Source organism: Saccopteryx bilineata, chromosome 1 (genome assembly GCF_036850765.1).
Source record: "Saccopteryx bilineata isolate mSacBil1 chromosome 1, mSacBil1_pri_phased_curated, whole genome shotgun sequence".
Taxonomy (NCBI): Eukaryota; Metazoa; Chordata; class Mammalia; order Chiroptera; family Emballonuridae; genus Saccopteryx; species Saccopteryx bilineata.
In genome coordinates this window covers 63659823-63680209 of record NC_089490.1, presented here as the reverse complement: position 1 = coordinate 63680209, position 20387 = coordinate 63659823, and the positions used below count along the sequence as shown (strand labels likewise).

The window sequence follows — 20387 nt, the reverse complement described above, 5'->3', positions numbered from 1 at the left end:
CACCACATGTAATAATATGGAATACTGCCTGTACACAAGGGGACCAAGTTATAGGTGTTCAGGGAAACGTGGCAGAATTTCCTGGCCTTGGCAGGGGTAAATTTGCAGGCACCAGCACTACACTAACACAACCTTCTTTTATTACAAATGTTCGTTCAGTAAGCCCTAATTACTTTCTGTAAAATCTTAACCACCGTCAAGTTTTCTTCTGACAGGACAGCCCCACGATGGCCTTAAAGCGCAGCAGCAACACCCTGACAGGCTCCACAGTGAGGAGCAGAAGACAGGCTGGAACCCAGCAGGAGCTGGGGCTGAAGCTGGGCACGCTGGCTTTTCATTTATGCTTCGCAATTGCTTGTGCCCCCTCCAAAACCCAGGCGTGGGGGTTTAGAGGCTCCCTCAGTGGGACAGGCCTAGGCCCTCCAAAGGGATTCAAACGTCAACATCAATAGTGGGTCAGGAGCTCCTCTTCTTCGCTCCACCCCCACTCCAAAGGAGGCCGGCTCAGCTTTGTGGAGTCCGTGTAGCTGTAGCATCTTCCCTTGCCCCTCGAGGTAAACGCTAGACAACGCAGAAATCCCGGGTCTGGAGGTCTGGCCACTTCCTGGGTGTAGCGCCCGGGACTCTGACCCCCTCTCTATGTGCCACACCAGCCCTCTCCCCACTTCACTAGAACTCAGCCCTCGCCTTTCAAGGCTCCCGCGAGTCCTGGGCCGGGCCGGAGGGAGCCAGGCGGTCAGCTGGGCCGGGAGAAGGGGCTCTCCCGGCCGCGCGGCCGCACAAAGCCCGGAGAGCCGCGGCGGCTGCAGAGTGAGGCGCGCCCCCTCCCGCGAGCCGGCGGAGCGCGCGTGCCCGCCCCCGCCCCCCGCCCCAGCCCCGGGAGCGCCATTCGCGGAGTGGCTTACGCTAGTCGCCAGGCGTACGGCGCCCCAGCGGCCGGGGAGGTGCGCTGCCCGGCTCCCGTAAAGTTATTGTGAATGGGAGCGGAGCGGGTGACGTCAGCGCCGAATGTCAACAATGTAGCGATTGAGAGTGTGGGCGTTCCGGGTAGAGCGCGAGCCGTGCGGCGCGGAGCAAACAGCGCCGAGCCGCCGCCGTCGCCTCGCCAGCAGCTGTAGCAGCAGCAGCAGCAGCGACCGTGCACGCCCGGGCTACGAAAGCAGCAGCGCTAACGTGAGCGCCCGCCGCCGCCCTCGCCACCCGCCTGCCCACTCCCGCTGCCGCCGGGCTCTCGCGCCCCCCCACCTCCGGCCTCCCCTCGACCCTTCCCCTCCCCCTTCCCAGCACACTCGGGGAGCTGGGAACGGGCTGCCATGTGATACGCGTCCTCTCCTCGAGCTTTTGGTGACCCCCGAACCGCCCACCGCGCCGGCCGCCGAGAGAGGGCTGCGGGCTGGGAAGACGCAGAGAAGACGAGGCGGCAAAGGACGCAAAGTTCTCTGGTGAGGTGAGTCCCAGGTCCAGCGCCCCAGCACCGGGCGGGGTGGCAGGCAAGTTTGAGGGGGCAGTGGGTGCGTGGGGAGGTGTGGAAGCGGCGCGGGAAGGGAGCCGCGATCTCCCAGCGCGCAGCCGCTGGCCAAGCGCCCTGCCCGCTTTTATGGCATTTTCTAGGAACAAGAACGCGGTGGGAACCGAGCGGGCGGACACGCCGCGACGAATGTGCGCTCTCTCGCCTGGCTGTTTACGGCGAGCGAGGCGGCATTGTATTTTGTTCGCGTCGACGGGTGTTTTGGAACAGTAGGGGGAGGAGGAGCAGAGGGTAATAAGTCAGGCGTGGGGAGGGCGGGCTGGAGGGAGGCGCGCGTCCGCGCGAGCAGGAGCAGCTGTCAGACCCACCGCCCTGCTCCCGCCCGGCGAGGCCTGGGCGCCCCGGCCCCTAACCCACAATCTCCGCGCGGGGAGCGACGGCCTCCAACATGCCCGTAGTGTCCGTACCCCGGGCTGCTCGGTGAGGACCGCCGCCGCCGCGCTTTTGCGCTCAGCTGTCAGTCTCCGCTGGATAGCCAGAACCACTGCGACTGGCGGGGCATCAGAGCCCAAGTTTAGAGTCCCGAGAGGAGGCTGGTTGGGGCCTCGCAGCGCAGACCTCGGGCTGCACGCTGGGTGGAATGCCTACTGGCCAATGACTGGGTTATCGGAATGCGTCCCTTGGAAGGCAAACCCAACTCGTGCCACTAGAGAGGGAAACCTTGCAAATCCTTTCCCCAAGGTTCTGCATGAAATCCAAGTGCATCACAAAACCTCTTTTCCTTCCCACGCGTCAGTTTCCAAGCCACAGAAGCTCAACCTAAGAAAAGGAGTTTATCCAGGGGACACCGCTCCACCTCCCCATGCGGAGGCGCCCTGTGAGTTTCTCAGCTCTCTCACCCTATGGGTGCTCTGGAGCCCACTGCTGATGGAGAGGGCGGTGGGCGGCGCTCATGGACTGCCCCAGTTGCCGGCGAGAGGGGACTGTAGTGAGCATCGCGGTGACCTCGGTCTGGCCGAGGATTTGCAGGAACTCAGACTGTGGGAGGAAGCAAGCAGGGCCGGGTGTGTGCGTATGAAAGCAGCCGCGCACCCCTGGCTTCGGGGGTCGTGGATACGCGGGGTATCCCCAGAACCCTTGCGTGTGTGGGCGAGTTTACAACTTGGGGGAAGTTCCCGCCCAGCCGCTGTCGGGATGGGATGGTTTAGTCTGTGGCCCGAGAAGGCGCAGCTCACGGCCCCCGAGACCCGAAACGGGGTCCCTGGAAAACCAGATGGACCAGGGCGCCCCACCCCCAATTGATCCACAGACTCCTGGTGGACCCGTGGATGATAGTGAGACGCGGCGTTCCCCAGTTTTCACTTTCTCTGTATAGTGCTGCCGTCCCTCCCTCTCTGTAAATTTAATCTGTTGAGTGTATTTAACTAAAAAGGGAAATTACTTTAGATAAAAATCCTTTCCTGTCTAGTGGGAACCTTGGCATAGATGGTACCTAATGAGATATTTTGCTTTTGTCTGTTTAGAGTGAAATTAGAGATGTTAACCGATAACGGTTTTCTCAGATCATTAAAACGTAACATGTAGGAAAGGCACTTCGAGCCGCGAAGGTTCTGGCTGACATGAAAGAGCGTGAACGGCTGCCCCTCCTTCAGCGGAGAGGGCTGTTTTGGTGAGGCAGAAAAAGTCGTACTCAAAATGTGAGATTGCCCCACCCTGCTTCTCCAGCAGCTCTCGAGTAAACGGCATTTTTCATTCTTGCAGGTAATAATACACGTGAGTCAAAAATGACATCTTGTTAGAATTAAGTCTGTAAGAGAGATTACTAAATTACAGTGTTGCATTGAAGCTGCTCCAGTGAAAGGTCTGTCAGCATTTCCATTGTAAATTCAGTTTTTCAGGAGTTTATAACTTCACCACAAAACTTTGAGTGACTGAAATGTTTTTCCCTCCCTTATAGTGTTCTGGTTTTAAAAAGAAATGCATTGATTACCTACTTTCATCCTGTTTGCTATTCCGGAAACTTGAATATCATTCTAAATGGGGTCCCAGAAATGGAATGCACAGTGCGTGGGATAAAGTACTTTTGTTAAAACATACTTCATTTGTGCATAACAGTATTTTCATTTTGGATTTTGGAAGGCTTTAGGTTTGCCATTTGGTCATCACAAATGTGTTGCAGTATCTATCGATTCTGCAGGTAGATTGAAAAATCAGTTCGTATTGTATATGCCAGGATTGTATCTAGAAACATTCTCCTCACATATGTGTATATCTGAACTCATTGCTAAATTATGAACACCCCTGTTAGCTACTTCTCAGTTCTTTGTGTGTTGCTTGTGAGGATCTGCCATAGAGAAGGAGTAAGGTAGAAAGTGAGGGAGGGAATTTGGACCCCTACCCCCATTCACTTTTCATTATTACTAGTGCCTCGGAGGAAGCTATTTATTCTTTCTGTTGAATTCAGCCTTTAACTCAGTGTCTTCAGGCAAGTCCCTTCCAGTCCCTCACCTCTGGCTGCTTTGTGAGGGGCTTAATTATTTGCAAACTGCCTTGAAATCCCTGGATGAAAGGGACTGCATAAGTGCAGAGTATTATTATTCAGATATGGAATTTAATGATCCATTACAGTTCATCAGGAAAATGCACTTTGCAGTGATGGTAGGAAATGTTTCCACCTCATAGAGGGTAATAATAACTGCTTAAAAGTAGGTTCAGATTACAGATGAGACAATTAACTCCAGCCATGTGCTCTTCAATTTGTTGCAATTCATTTTGTGATCAAAGTGAGCCACAGAGAGCCAGATGGTCAGGTTCATGTTCAAATCTCTTCTAGACCAGCCCTTCACTTCTGGGCCCACTGTCTGTGCAGCCGATGAGACTTATTCATTAGCGCTTGTGAGCTGTTCCTCAGAATCTGTGATCGAGGCTCCTGTGATGCCAACAAAAGAGCTCAGACCAGTCTGTATTGTTTGTTGGGAGCAGTTTAATTTTACTTGGATTAACTTGTGCTTAGTGTCCCTGGTATGGTTCCAGCCTTAACAAGGGAAGAGAGAGATCCCAGTGGCTCTCTAGCTCAGCTGTGCAGGGCTCTGCTGCCCTACTTTTTGTACCTCAGATTTCAGGGGCTACGGAACCTGGCTTGTTGTAAATGCTGGCTTGCTGCTGAATGAAAGACGGAATGCTTTAGATAAATAAATACCCTTCCTGTGTGGCTGAGTGGGTGAAGAGCAGGACCAGCTTTGTGGGCATGGGACCTGCCCCAGAGCACAGGTCCCCCACTCCTCATCTGCTCAGAAGGACCTCTTTTGTTTACTCTTCTGCTGTTGTCATCTTGAAATCGTTCACAAAGTTCTTGACCACGGAGCCTTCATTTTTATTTGTCGCTGGTTCTGGTGAGGTAGGGGGTGCATAAAGTGCAGTGACAGGTAACAGCTACTTTGTCCTAGCTTCTTTTTTGTTGATTATTACCAGGCAGGAATGGGTGGGAATGCTGGCTTTGTGTTGCTACATCATCTGTTTTTTCCAAGGGAACCTGGATATCTGGATCTTTATGTGGAATTCCCTGATTTTTTTAAAATACTAGCTCAGTAATTTTTTAGATGTTGGATGAGAACGTATATAAGAGCCAGAGCTGGCCTGCAGGCTTTCTTCACTGAATGTGCTAATCCATCTTATTGTTTAGTATTTCTGTATTTGACTATTTAATAAAGCCTGGCACATAGGAGTGACGATGTGAGTCTCCACCAAATGAATGGTTACAGCTGTTGGGGAAACTGAAAAATAACAAGGAAAAGTAACACTTGAAATCAACATTTAATACCACTCAGGGATTGCTAGCTTTCTTTTAATAGAGAATACAAGTTGAAAGGCCAAAACGTTAATACCATCGGCACTGTGGAACCCTCTGCAGGTAAATCATCCATTGCTTTTGAACTACCCACCCTGTATTTAGTCATTATTGACCAGATGGGAGTAACTTGGCTATTTAATGCCTAAGAACCTCCATGAAAATGTGATATTTGAAAACACCCACTAGAATAATAGCTGTGGTTTATTGGATGCTCATCATGTGCCAGAAACTGTATTAACAGCTCTACTCTATGTAACTCATTGACTCTTCAGAGCAACCCTGTGAAGTAGGAATTGTGCCCATTCTGCAGAAGAGTAAGGTTCTCATTTCATGTTAGAAAGCATTTCATCTGAATGCAGCGTGTTTTTTCTTGACTGGCTGAAGGTTTTGTTGCCATCCGATACACACAGTCTAGCCCTGAGGCAATGACTGAGTGTAGGGTAGGGAACATAGAGTGTACAGAGAATACTATTGGTCCCTACCCTCAAGTACGAGGAACAGAAAACAAGACAAAATGAAGCAAATTTGTCAAAATCTGCAGCAAACATTACTTCTGCCTTCCTGTTCCTCTCCATTCGCAATCTGGATGTCGAAGAAACTCCTATCAGCCGAGGCACTGGCAGGTCAGCGGAGTTCAGAAGTTAGGGCTGGGTCAAAAACTGGCATCTCCTTGGAAGAAAAGGTAACTTTTGGCACACCCTGAAGATGTTAGGAGAAGCAGCACTGAGGCCCTGGGAATGACAGAAAACTGTTCCTGCGTTATCAGTGACAGTGTGTGACCCATTCCTGTCCCACCTTTATATTTTATGTAAATATTTACAAATTGTTCAGGTCCTAACCTGATGAGAACTAAACATCTAAACATTTTGTAAACTCAGTAAGGTTGCCCAGAATATTACCTTTTTTAAAAAAAATTTGGTCTTGGGTGACATTTAATAGAAAAGTAGTTCTTTCTTTGTCAATTCAAGGTTTTTCCTTTTAGTTTTTTCCCCTTTCCTTTGTTGTTAATTTCAAATGTCAGTCTACCTAACTGAAACTTAATTCCCCATCAGCATGCTACTCAGCGTCCCTAAGCTGGAAGTGGCCTCGGCATCACCACTCGGTCCTTTCCAAGGACCATTTCTTCTCTGAAGAATATGGGAATTGAACCTTGTCCTACTAGTGGCACTGCTTCAAAAATCAGGCAGGAATTTTTGCCTTTGTTTTTCCTTGAGCTATTTTTTTCCAAAATAATAAATCTCCCCAATCTGAAAGCACTTCACGTATTCGTTCATTGTAGTCATTAGAATTACAGCCAAAATGTCTCGGTCTTCCCCAGTGACTTCATAATCACCATTTCTCCAGCATATTCCCTGGTTAACTTCTCTTTTGTTCCTTAGCCTGATGATAAATTGTCCTTTGGTTCTGAGATGTGTCACTTTCCTCCCTGACCCCTTTGTTCCTGTCCTGAAGGCTGTAGGACACGCTGCTGATGCCCCTGAGAGCCGGCGCTTGGTTACCGGCTCCCTCCTGTCCTTGTGTCAGTTTTTATTTTCTTCTTTCCAAGCACTTAAATCCTCCACGTTCCAGTCCTTCCATACTTCTCGTAACTGTCTGCATTTGTTCCCGAGCCTGCAGCTGGCTCCGGGTTAGTTTCAGAAGAAAGCTTTTGAGTTTCCATACTTCCTCAGTTCCAGTCCTGCACTGTCCTCCTCTCCCTTCATCACTTTCTGTAAAGTGCTCCAGGAGTTGGCTTGGTACTCTGCACGTCTAACCCGCAGAAGGCTTACTTAGACTCTCCCTTTGGACTTGAAAGATGAGAGAGCCCAACGTGCTTATTTCCATTCTCTAAGTGGTAAAACCAAAAGAAGGTGCATGCCCAGCAAGTTCCCTTAGTATCCCAGTACCCACCAATTATTGGCAGTTTTTCTTTTCTTAGCACCCTGTATTCTTCTAAGCAGCAGAAGCTTGTGGATACCACAAAACAGGCCACATGTCCAAAAATGCCACTCTTTAGAGGCAGATGCCATATTCATTCACTAAACAAACATATACTAAACGTCTCTTATGTGGTGTGAAGCATGGTGTTAGCCAATCATGGTGCTAGTGGGGAGCGAACCTGGTCACTCCTGGTCCCTGCGCTCATGAAACACACCATCTAGTAGGAGGGAGGACATTAGTCAGACAGCAACAGATAACCCGTTGCATGTTCCTCTGAGGGAAAGTTGTCCATGCAGCAGAGAGTGTAATGGGGGAATAGGACCAGGGTGGGAGGTTGGGACAGCCCCACCCTGAGGAACTGTGGAGTGAGCTACCATCAGGGCCCATCTAAGTCTTAGGGCTTCCTCTTTCCTCCTAGTCTCCTAATCCTAGGATTTTATTGCTGTCTCTGACCCTTTTGGAATATTGCATAAACTATGATATAACCCTTTGGGCCATTTTGGCAAATGGTCTTATATACAGAGTTCAGAATTGTTTTTTTTACCTGTGTTTAGAACCTGATTGAAACAGAATTGTTAATTGCCCAGAGTACTGTTCATTTTCATACTTGGGGGAAAAAAATGCAAGTTAGTGTTCTTATTTTGAACATGTTTAGGGTTGTTTTGATAATGTTTGAATAATGAGAAGCTACACAGACATTTCCTCCCAGTTGGCTGGTATGTGTGGGACCCGAGCAAGGATCTTCAGTGAAAGCGTGAGCCCTGCTCCTGCCTGAAGCCCGGGCCTCCCGCCAGAGCAGGAGTGTCACCAGCCTCTGCAGACCAAGAACCATTATTTGGGCTATTCTTAACACAATTTAGGAGCGTTGACAGTGGCTATTCAAAACAAACTGTGTTGAAACTAAAACGCCTGTATTTTGTTTTCCTTTAATGATAGCTAACCTGTGTTGGGAGCTTTCTGTGTATTAGTCATATTAATTTATTTAGTCCTGGTAACAGTCCAGAGCTTGGTGGATCGTTAGAATCCAAGGCACAGATGTCGCCCAGCTAATGAGAGGGAGAGCTGGGACTGGAAACGGGGTGTCCGACGCCAGAGCCTGCTCTCATAACCACTGTGCTGTTTTGCCCCCTTTTCCTTTTCTTTTTCGTTAGAGGTCAGAACACTCAAGCAGTTCTCAGAAATGGAAACACAGGCCAGTTCATCAAAATATTGGATGTTTTGTTGATGTCTATTTGAAAAATGAAACTGGAAAGTAATTTCTCAGTGAACCTGAGTGAATGTATCTCCTGTCTTTCACACGGCTCGCTTTCTAAAATGGCATTCCTCAGGTCTGAGGGTCCATTTGGAGATTGGAAAGTGGAAGTAACCACGTGTAAAAACAAAAGAAGAACTAGGCGTAGGACATGAGTCCGGTGACTCTGTCCCCAGGGCTTCCCTGTAGCTCAGGCTCCTGCCCTCTTGTTATGTGAAGAATTTGTTTTTCAGCTTTGTAGTTTTTTTTTCTGATGAGGTAGGAAAAGGTAAAAGAAACTATTCCTGTATAGGTTGATTATTCTAGCTGAAGAATTTCATTCAGCTCCAATTCCATTAGAGCTCCTAATTAGAAATATTAGCCACTAGTAACAGATAAAAGCAGGTAACCTTTGCTCTCATTCTAGTCAATTTCAGGAAGAGATTATCTTGCCAGATTAGCATGTTGCAACTCTCAACCAGAGATTTGAATGGTTTTAGAGGACTCAGCTTTGGCAGTGACCCCAATTACCTCAAGATTGCAGGGTCACTGTTTAGAATGCTGACTCAGCTCTGCCCGGGGCCAGACACCCTAGTTGTCTTCTTCAGTTGGGAGCTGCTGAAATATTAAGCGTCTATTTGTAGCTCAGTCTGGGAAAAGATCAAGTGTGTATGAATGTACTGTGCTTATTTTTCAGTACTTAGTTCAACTTTTGGAGATGGCTAAATGGAGAGATGCTTAGGGTGTCACTGTTGGAAGTTTTAAGCGATTAAAAAAATCAAGCAGATGAGTACATAAAGATATCTATGCAAACAATGATGAGCTTAAATTAAAGCTGCTGATTTAGTATGAGCATTACTTGCATTGATCTGGGGAATAACTACATGGGTTCAAGATTCCACATTATGCAAATGATGAGCCCTGAAGAAAAAAAAAAAAGAAAGAAATTAACTATAAAAGATATTATTACCCAGTCAGCAAGAGGAAAATGTAGGCACACTTAGATTTAACTCTTAGTTTTCATTTATCTTTTGGGCAGATCAGCTCTGGGAATGCTGATCTTTGCAGCTGTTGGGAAGAAGCGAGGCAAGGTTCGCCGCCAGTTCTCCCGCTGACCGCTTTCTGTCCTCACTCCACTCCGCGCTCTGCTGCGCTTGGACCGCCCAGTGTCCTTACCCAGTGCCCTCCTCTTTCAAAACCAATCTCAGGAAAGGATTTTATGATTCAAAGCTTTACTAGGGTATAAATAACTGAGCATACTCAGTGCATTACTTTTTTTTTTTGTCAACCATGAGCTGTTTATAGGAGACAAAGCCAAAGAAATAAAATCCTAAAAATGGGAATAATAGGATTTCACACACTGGTAACCTGGGGATGGGAGGAAATTTCTGAGTGATGAGAGGGCTGTTTATAAATCGAACCCTGGACAGAATGTAGACAAGCAGATTAGAAGATATAAACCACTGTAATACAAAAAATATAAAGGGCAGATGATTTTTAATAAATGATATATTTGTGAGTGAGCATCACCTTCCCCTTGCCAGACACTGGATCTAATCACATAAACCTGTATAGCAGGGTTGTGTGTTATTTGACATTTAAACAGAGCTTCAGGGGAAAGTCACTTGATCTATAATTAGGAATTTTTGTCAGTCAGTAGCAGTGAACCTGAAATACTCTATAATATTTAAATGTTGAATTTTGAAAGGCAAAGAAATCAGTGGGTCTCAAATCACCTGCTTCTTCATCCCACAGTTTTGTTGATAAAAGCTGAGTTGATAAATTGATTTCCAAATTGGCATGCCCCACCCTATGGATGGTGATGACATCTGGACATTTGCCGAGGTTGATTGATTAATGAAAACATGCTTCATTTTAGATAGAGGTGTTGCCTGTTAAATACCCAGTCGGGGGGGGGGGGGAGTCTGAACTGCCTTCCATACTACCCCCAAATTCCTCTGGTAACCATGCTATGTTGAGTTGATGGTGCCATCTAGTGTTAGTCTCTGGAACTGTCCTAATGGACTCCCTACTTCTCATTCTTCCTTTGCTGAGGGTCAGATCACTGAGCATCTAGCTGGGTGAGAAGAGTCTCCCCTCTCTGGGAGTGCATTGTCTAATAGAGAACTTCTCTCCATTCATACTTTTTCTGTCTTCATAGTTTAATATCCCTCCATGACTTCCTTCCTGCCTGACTCCATTTCTTTATGTTCCTCTAGTATCCCTTTTGCAGCTCTTTCTCTTCCCTTTTTATCTCTTCATTTGATCAATTTGGGGGGGGGGGGGTTGTCAGGACTCCCAGCTGATAAAAATATTTTTCTAATGATATGCCAAAGTCAGGAAACACCTTGCATTTTAAAGTGAAATTACCCATTATGCCAGATTAAAGAGCCAGAGGGAAGCTGACAACGAGGTCCACGAGTCTCACTTAGAAGACAGTCCCCTCATCTTCCTCTAGACATTTTCTCAACCACAGTCAATCAAGAGAGTTTTTTGTTTTTTGGGTTTGTTTTTTTTTTTAGTTTTGGAATTATTTTTATAGTATTAGTTTTTCTTTTTAAATATCAAATTAAACCTCTCAGTCATATTTTAAGTGTAAGTCACTTTCATGGACTATCCAGGACCCTCAGGTCATTAGCATGGCATTGTTTCTGTGGGTAAATGTGTCCTGAGTTCCAGACAACCAGTTTTCCTGTAGATTTTGGATCCTGTATTATGTAAAAGAACAAAGATGAAAGGTGCGTAGGATCAAGCCTCAGGTGTGACTACTCCTTAACGTTTGTGGGATCTGCATTAGTGTACGTGTCTCAGTTTCCCACATCAAACAATAAATTTTAAAATTCCACTTCTGTTAAGCATCTTGATATTGTGGGTTTGAAAGTAAATCCCCTCTGAAAAACAGGAACTGTGCTTGTCTGTTACCGGTTCTTGTGGTCAATATGGCAACTATTTTGATTTTTCAGAAGGGAGGAAAAGCAGTTAAATCCAGTTAAAATTAAAACCAGTTAAAATTAACTAGCTCGTGAGATTTGAATGCAGCTGTTCCATACATCACAACAGCGAGAGTTGTTTGTTTATTACCACTATTAATGACTCTTAGTTGCTACTACTACTTCTTAAGCAGTGGCATAGATTATTTACATTTTTTGATTCAACCTTGTTTAAATAGCAACTTCAAAGGTAGAGAGGTTTCTGTTTCCTAATTTGCATGTACCTTGTTTTTGTTTTTGCCGGATAGGTGTGTGCACCTTCTACAGGCAAGAGTAATTTAGCCGTCAGCAGTTTCTGACCAGCAGTGCCTGCTGACTCATGCGGCGGCTGCAGTGCTTAGCTGGCCTCACTGTCAACTGCCCACGGTGTCAGTGCTGCCCTGGGAGAGCACTGGGCACTGTAGTTGCCGGCAGGCTATTTTCAGACCTGTGTGGTCACTGCCGAGCTGAGTTCCCTTCTCCTTCCTGCAGCCAAACATAGCGTTCTGGTTGTAGGTTAGAAAACTGGGCATATTTCTACCTTTGTAGAGACTGCATTAGACTCAGCAATTCTGGGAATTCCCTCAAGAAAACAGATTTTTTTTTTTACTTCATTTTATTTACTTATTTATTTATTTGATTTTAGAAAGAGAGAAACATTGATTTGTTGTTCCACTTATTTATGTAGTCATTGGTTGATTCTTGCATGTGCCCTGAATTTCTGGGACTCTTTAAGGGGAGAAGGGGAGAGAGGAAATTTTTTTTCTCCTTTTGCACCAAAAGGAACTTTCATGCACCTTTAACTTAGGCTTGCTTGATGTAACCGAAACCTGACCCACTTCTCCCTGGGTGGGGAGCGTGAGTGCCTTGAGAAGGGAAGCAGCGCGGCATGGGTGCTGAGTGGCTAGCCTGACATGGTTTTGTGTGGCTTTAGTCCTTAAGTAAGGACGGATTTTGTTGGTAGCCACTGCATGTTATTAAGGTTAAGAAAAACAAACACACACCTGGCCTCCGGTCATTTTAAAGCTGGCATGTGTTTTCAGAGATGGTTTTGCTTTTTGTTTTTGAAGTTCAGTTCTGCTTATTTTCATCGGTAAGTGAAATGCAACTTTCCTTTTGTAGTTACCAGTTGATCGAATCATCCTAAACTATTCTAAGAAGTGAGATCAGCTGGGGAAAAAGAAAGCTTTGCACACTCTGAGGAGTGCTCCTCCTTTTTTTTTTTTTTTTTTTCTTTTTTGGCTTCAATAAGCATTCTGAAGCAGCTTTGACCAGTAATAAAGAAAAAGCTAAGCCACAGTGACTATGTGTAACATGATGTTGATGGAAGTTCTTGGTTTCCGCCGATACGAATGACTCATCAGTATCAATAGAATTGTGACTTCTAATAATAACACAGTGCAAGACCTTCAAAACATGTGGTTTTTTAGCCCTAGCTGTTAGTGAAAGGTTGGAAAATATTAGTTTAAGCAATTTTTTTTCTGATCTCTTGATTTCACCCAAGTATAAAAGTTGTTTTTTGTAGGTGTGATGATCACACTATTGTTTTTTCATCTTACTGTTTTTAGTTTCATTATGACTAAGTAGCCAAACTCAGATCATTTCATCGTTTAGAAATCTGTGCAGTAAGCATCTCCTGACAGGGATGTGTTTTGAGGGAAATGTGGCTGAAAAGCAAATCGTCCCTGAACAGAGAAAGGAAAAACCTGGTACAGACAGCAGTCCACCGTGCTGCTCGCCTCCTACACGGCATCCACTGCGGAGGGCTGTGGCATTGCTGACTAGCCCTATTGCCATGTGAGTCATTGTCAAAGGATTCCAAGAGGAAGGCTAACAGAAAATTCGAGTCAGAAGAAAAGGCACAGTGGAAAAGGAGCAGTTACCATTTCCACTGCTGAGGGGCTGCCTGGAGACCCTGAGCGTCACAGAGAGTCTGGGTGTGTGCTCATATTTTGCAGCCTGTTTACTTGTGTCTCAGTATGGGAGCAATTTGGGTTTTTTTTTTGTTTTTTTGTTTATTTGTTTGGTTGGTTTAGCTTAGTTTTGGTTTGTTTTTCCAGCAATTTGGCCAGACCAGTCAAGATCAGCATCTTAGCTCTGCACCACTGCAGGCTTACCCAAGGGCCGTTCCTTTTTGAGTTCTGTAGTGAAAGCAACTGAATTTCTAGAATGAGACCAACAGCTACATTTACATTTATATAGTTATTTTTTTCTTTCTTTCTAAACACTTTATCTTTAGCAATGTTCTTTGTTTCCTAGCCACCAGAGACAGAGGCCTTTGTGACTTGCTTGATATGCTTGGCCTTGACTTGGGAAATAAATGCTTTAAAGGGAAGCTGAAAATTAGAATTGTGTACCCCAGTAAGGGGTCCTATCTGCCAGGAAGGATTTCTTAAGGTTAAATGGGACCAAATTCATAACCAGAGGCCAGCAGCCACCGCTGATTGAGGCCTCTAACGCGTACTGCATTTCAGGGAAAAGTCATAGACTGGGTTACCAAGCCTCCACTGTATTCCTGTCATCTGAGCCTGCCCTTATAAATGAGTTCAACCAATGGGCTGAGAGCTGCCCCTTCCAGTCAAAACTGTGAAACTTTATCCTTATTTGTATCTATACTGACCAATCGGAATGCCTGATTCTGACCAATCAGGACCATAATATTTGGCCAATCAGAATTCTACAATTTGGATTCTTCATTTGCATAAAAATGGGCCAATCAGAACCAGGGTAGGCACTTTTTCTATAAAAGGTGGCCTCCCCTGTGTCTGTAAGGAATGTACTTTCAGTTTCCTCTAAATAGGGGCTGCATTTCTCTAGTTTGCAAACCCTTCACTTGAATAAGTTTTCTCCTCTTTTCACACCTCAGATTGGGGACATTTGTTGACAGAATTTTTTTAGTTCAAATTTTGTGTCAGTCTTGCCTCTTTCGCACTTTGTTTTAGATGTGTTTTGGTTTTTATTTTTTCTTTTTGGTGTCCTGCCATCTTCCCAGCATTTTGAGTTTCTAATGCTTGTCCTTCCCTGTTAGTCTTTTTATCCTTGTGTTATGCTACCTAGTAGAGTTTCTTTTCTGGGTGTCTTATTCTATCCCCACTCTTGGCAAATGTTTGCTTTTTTTTTTTTTTTCTGAAGCTGGAAACGGGGAGAGACAGTCAGACAGACTCCCGCATGCGCCCGACCGGGATCCACCCGGCACGCCCACCAGGGGGCAAAGCTCTGCCCACCAGGGGGCGATGCTCTGCCCCTCCGGGGCGTCGCTCTGTTGCGACCAGAGCCACTCTAGCGCCTGGGGCAGAGGCCAAGGAGCCATCCCCAGCGCCCGGGCCATCTTTGCTCCAATGGAGCCTCGGCTGCGGGAGGGGAAGAGAGAGATGGAGAGGGGGAGGAGTGGAGAAGCAGATGGGCACTTCTCCCGTGTGCCCTGGCTGGGAATCGAACTCGGGAGTTCTGCACGCCAGGACGACGCTCTACCACTGAGCCAACCGGCCAGGGCCTGTTTGCATTTTTTTTAATCAGTGTGAACACTTGCCTCATATCATTTGCTTTCTTAGATTCTGTTGCCTCCTGCCTGCATGGCCACACCCCTTCCTCACTGTGTTTTTGGACAGACATACACACATGAACTCACTATATGTAATACGTACGTGTGCATGCACACGCACCCACATGATACCCTTCTCTGATGCTGGTCTCTTGCTCAGAGTCACCCCCCCAGTGGCCTCAGGTGCTATTGTTGCCATCCCTGCCAGCAGCCAGTTTTTGGAAGAGGTCATTCAGATGGGAAAGAAATCTGAAGCTGGAACTGGCTTTGAGCCTGAGACTGAAAAACATCCTGGGAAGGAGGCTGGATTCTAAGGAACCAGGAAAAGGCTCAAAGGCGGCTGGGGCCAAGGAGCGGATAGGCTGGGCTCAGGCGCATTAGCAAAGAAAGACAAGACGTTGAGATGGTTCTGCCACCCAGCCTAGAGTTAGAGATCCTGATTGGGTCAGAAATGCATCTAGGTGGGGTGAGATGGCTGAGGAGAGATTAGGGGAGAGGGAGACTGAGAAACCGGGGTGTAAAAGAAGACTGGGGTCTTTGAACTGCCCTCTAACTATGAAAATGTTCTAACAGCCTGGTAGGTCCATAGAACAGGCGAGAATTCACAGGACACAGTGAGAAGTAACTGTTTCCCCAGAGCCTCTCGGGAAGGCCTTCCCTGACTGCCCTGTGGTATAGGTTTTATTAATTTTCTTGTAGATTTTGTTACTCTCTGACATGCTCTATACATTACTTGCCTGTTTATTATGTATACCTCACTGCAACTTAAGCTCCAGGAGCTCAGGGGTCATTGTTTCCAGTGTCTGGCACTGAGTGGGTACTCAATAAATATGTATTTGTTGGATGGATGGATGGATGGATGGATGGACGGATTCATTGACTCTCCCTCTTTAAAAATCACCTATGGTTTCTTGCTGCCCATAGAAGTCTAAACTTCTCCTCAGTAGAACATTTAAAGCTCCTTATAATCTGTTCCCTTTCTATCATTTCAGATACGTTTTTTCACCAATGTCTTGTTCATACTGAATGTTAGTTTAATGTCTTTTGAACCAATTCACATTTTTATTTAGTATAGTTTCCTAATACATGAGTTATATACATTGACTTGGAAGTTCTTTTAATAGATCCTAAAATTACTTTTTGGACAAATAAATAATTACTTATTGAGGACTTGCTCTTTGTGGAGAACTCTGTTTGGCACAGGAAATGATGTGTGGAATACACCACCAGAATAAATGGTCTCTGTGTGGAAAAGTTGTTTCATATTGGAGATGACATATGTAAAGGGACGTGAGCATATGAAGTGCAGTGCAGGGCCATATATGCCCCAAGGCAGGATGAACAGTAGAGGTAAGTGTTGAAAAGTTATGAGAAAGGAGAATCAGCAAGGTTTGGAGGACTGGGATATTTTAAAAGGAGTTAGATCCATATATGTCCTCAAAATATTGTGGTATTTGCTGAAATGGTCCTTAATTTCTTAGTTGATCCCCTTCATGATTTTATAGATGTCAAGTTCATCAGCTTTATTGTTTGATAATGATTATTGTCAAGATAATGTCTTTTGATCATTCTTAAGATGCAGTGAGTGGAGGGATATGAAGATTCTAAGTGCAGATCTATGAAATTCTTGTATAATAAGATGAAAAGTTTAAAACATATGAGGAGTACTTTACTTTCATTATTTGGGAAAAAATGTGAATAGACCTTTTTTCCACTAACGCTTGAAGAGTGAGAAAACAAGCTCAAAATAGTTGATGATATGTGGCACATATATCATATAAAACTAGTCCAAAATATGTAAAGAACACATATAAATCAATAAGAAAAAGCCAGACAACGCAATCAAAAAAATGACACTGTGCATTCCTATCCTTAAACATTTCCTAAAATAAATCCAAATGGCTAGTTTAATAATCAAATTAAAATCCTAATAACATACCATGCACATTCTTTGGATTGGCAAAAATTTAAAAACCTTACGATGCCAAGTGTTGACAAGGATGTAGTTCTTATATAGCTATATAGCTGGTAGGAGTATAACTTGATACAATTACTTTGGAAAATAGTTTGTTATTGTTTAACAGAAGTTCCACCTGTTAATTACTTACAACTCAGCAGTCTTACTCTTACGTGTACATATAGGAAAAAGTCATATGTGCTTGAACAAACATGGACAGGGATGTTCAAAGAAGCATTGTTTATAAGAGCAAAAACTGGTGCAATCCAAATACCCATGAACATCGGATTGAATCACCACATTTTACTGTATGTATGCACTGGCATACTATTTGGTAGTGAAAAAATGAGCTAACACAGAGGGAGGGTGTGGATAAGCAGCACGCTTGATGGTTAGGTTAAGAGCAAGGATTTTGCCTGGCTTCAAAATTTAGTTCTGCCACTTTGTGACCTTGGGCATGTTTCTTAACCACAGTTTTCTCATCTGTACATTGGAGAAAATAATATTGTCTGCCTGATAGGGTTGTTAGGAGGATTAAATGAGTTAATATTTGTAAAATGCTTAGGAGATTGATGAGCATGTAATACCTCCTATGTAAGTGTTTGTTAAACAAATAAGAAATGCATGCATCAGTATGGATGAATCTTACAAAGTTAATGTTGAATGAAATAAGCCACAGAAGAATATGTACAGTATGATCCCATTTATTTAAAGTTCAAAAGCATGCAAAACTAAATATATTATTTAGGATGCATATATGGATGGTAAAACTATAAAGAAAATTAAGAACCCTGGGCCTGCCTGGTCAGAGCATATATGGGAGCTGATGCTTCCTGCTCCTGCCCCCTTCTCTCTATCTCTCTAAAAATGGATAAATAAAATCTAAAAAAAAAGGAGAATTAAGAGAATGATTTTCACAAAAACATCAGTGTTGTAGTAACCCACAGAGGTGATGGAGTAGGAGATGATGGAGAAAGGGTTCATTAGATGCTTTCCGAGGTCCTGGTAATGTTTTATTTCCAATCTGAATAGTAGTCCCAAGGATGTTCTTTTTTAAAACTATTTTTTAAAGCTGCATTTTTTTAATATGTGAATATGTATAACCTATTAGGTAATATACTTTTTAAAGGTTTTTGTGAGTTATTTTCTGAAAATATTTCTGATTTGAGCTGTTATTTTAAAATTACCACAGGGACTACCAAGCCCAAAGCAGCAAGATGACATTTAACAGGAATAAATGTAAACTCCCACATTTAGGTTAAAAAAATTATTCAAATACAGAATTTGCACACCTGTTTGGTACCAGTTCCTGCACAAGATTGTGAGCACCATGGTTCTTGTGGCTGGCAACGCCTCCTTAGAGCCACATTAAGAGAGTTGTCCTTTTTAAATTGGGCAGTACAGTGGTCTTGCTCAACTATTCTCAGGCCTGGTTGTTGCATGTATGGAATACTATGTCCCATCCCGAGGGACTATTTGGGGGAAAAAAATGCTGACCATGAAGGGAACATCCTCTGTGATTAAGATGTTTACAGATGGCTCTGGCTGGTTGGCTCAGTAGTAGAGTGTCGGCCTGGTGTGTGGAAGTCCTGGGTTTGATTACTCATCAGGGCACACAGGAGAAGTGCCATCTGCTCCTCCAGCCTTCCCCCTCTCCTTTCTCTTGATTTCTGTCTTCCCTTCCCGCAGCCAACGCTCCAATGAAGCAAAAGTTGGTGTGGTCACTGAGGATGGCTCCATGGCCCCCACCTCAGGTGCTAGAATGGCTACAGTTGCAACGGAGCAATGCCCCAGATGGGCAGAGCATCACCCCCTAGTGGGCTTGCTGAGTGTATCCTGGTTGGGCGCATGCAGGAGTCTGTCTGACTGCCTCTCTGTTTCTCACTTCAGGAAAAAAAAGAGGTTTACGGGTCTGGAAACTGGTCAAGGAAGTAGGGATGTTTTACATGGAAAAGAGGAGATGTAAGGAGATAAAGGGTGTCTCCCATCATCAGATGAGGAAGCATACTTACTTAGTTGCTCCACATGTAGACCACTGCATTGTCTATGGGTGGAGGCAAATTTTGCTCCTGGCCTAAGCAGAGACCCTGGGGCCTCCTTTAGGTTTAGTTAGAACCTCGCTACCTGATACGTGGTCCCTGGACCAGCAGTATTGTTATAATCTGGAACTTGTTAAGATGCAGAGTCTGGGCCCTGGCCAGTTGGCTCAGTGGTAGAGTGTCGGCCTGGCGTGCAGAAGTCCCGGGTTCGATTCCTGGCCAGGGCACACAGGAGAAGTGCCCATCTGCTTCTCCACCCCTCCCCCTCTCCTTCCTCTCTGTCTCTCTCTTCCCCTCCTGCAGCCAAGGCTCCATTGGAGCAAAGATGGCCCAGGCGCTGGAGATGGTTCTATGGCCTCTGCCTCAGGCGCTAGAGTGGCTCTGGTCGCGACATAGCGATGCCCCGGATGGGCAGAGCATCACCCCCTGGTGGGCAGAGCATCGCCCCCTGGTGGGTGTGCTGGGTGGATCCCGATCGGGCGCATGCGGGAGTCTGTCTGACTGCCTCCCCGTTTCCAGCTTCAGAAAAAAAAAAAAAAAAGATGCAGAGTCTGATGCCTACCCTACACCTACTGAATCACAATCTGCATTTTATCTGGATCCCCAGGACATCACATACACATTAAAATTTGAGAGGCACTGGGCTAAATGTTTCTAAGATCCCTCTTCATAATTTTTAGGATCTGGTGTTTTTATTTAGTAAACCAAAAATTATCAGTTTATATGTAACATTATCAACTTAAAATGCCTGTATTGTATATTTGAAAGTTGCTGAGAAGGTAGGTCTTGAAAGTTCTCATCACAAGAAGAAAATAAATTTGTAACTATGTATGGTGCTGGGTGTTAACTAGACTTACTGTGGTGACCATTTCACTATGCAAAGGTGGGCAAAAGTAGGTTTGTAATTGTGAATCTGTAAAAGAGTTTATTGTATTATTATTATTTATTGATTGTATTATTTTCCATATGAAAAACTTTAAACCTACTTTTGTCTACTCCTTTATATACAAATATCAAATCACTATGTTGTGTACCTGAAAGTAATAAAATATGTCAATTATATCTCAATCGCAAGTTTTTAAAAAATAAAATGCCTGAGTATGTTATCTATATATATAAACCCAAACAAATATTTATTGCTTGATTAGTTTGAAGTGAATTTGTATATTTTCCACCTAATATAACAGTTAGGCTTCTTATGCATTTGGGCAGCTTATAGCAATTAAAATATAAGTTCATTTTTTTTCTTTTTAATATAAAGGACTCGATTCTTGCATAAAAGTTGTATTAATTTCTTAAGGGTTTTTTTTCTTTTTCTATTCATTAAAATTTCCAGAGTACTTTAAGGTTCTGAATACCTGTTAAGAATACTCAAAAAAAAAAAAAGACATTTAAATAATAAAACATCAATA

The 20387-nt window shown here is 44.6% G+C and overlaps 1 protein-coding gene across 5 annotated transcripts in view; it reads left to right on the top strand.

Annotated features, from left to right (window-relative positions):
• Window positions 1-949: 949 nt before the first annotated feature.
• Window positions 950-20387, top strand: part of BACH2 (BTB domain and CNC homolog 2) — a 369568-nt gene continuing 350130 nt past the window's right edge. For 4 of the 5 annotated variants that reach the window (XM_066254283.1, XM_066254284.1, XM_066254285.1 and 1 more), the window contains exon 1: window positions 950-1447. The gene's annotated coding sequence lies outside the window, so the exon portion shown is untranslated. The remainder of the gene's footprint in view (window positions 1448-20387) is intronic. The other variant, XM_066254282.1, reaches the window with a different exon arrangement.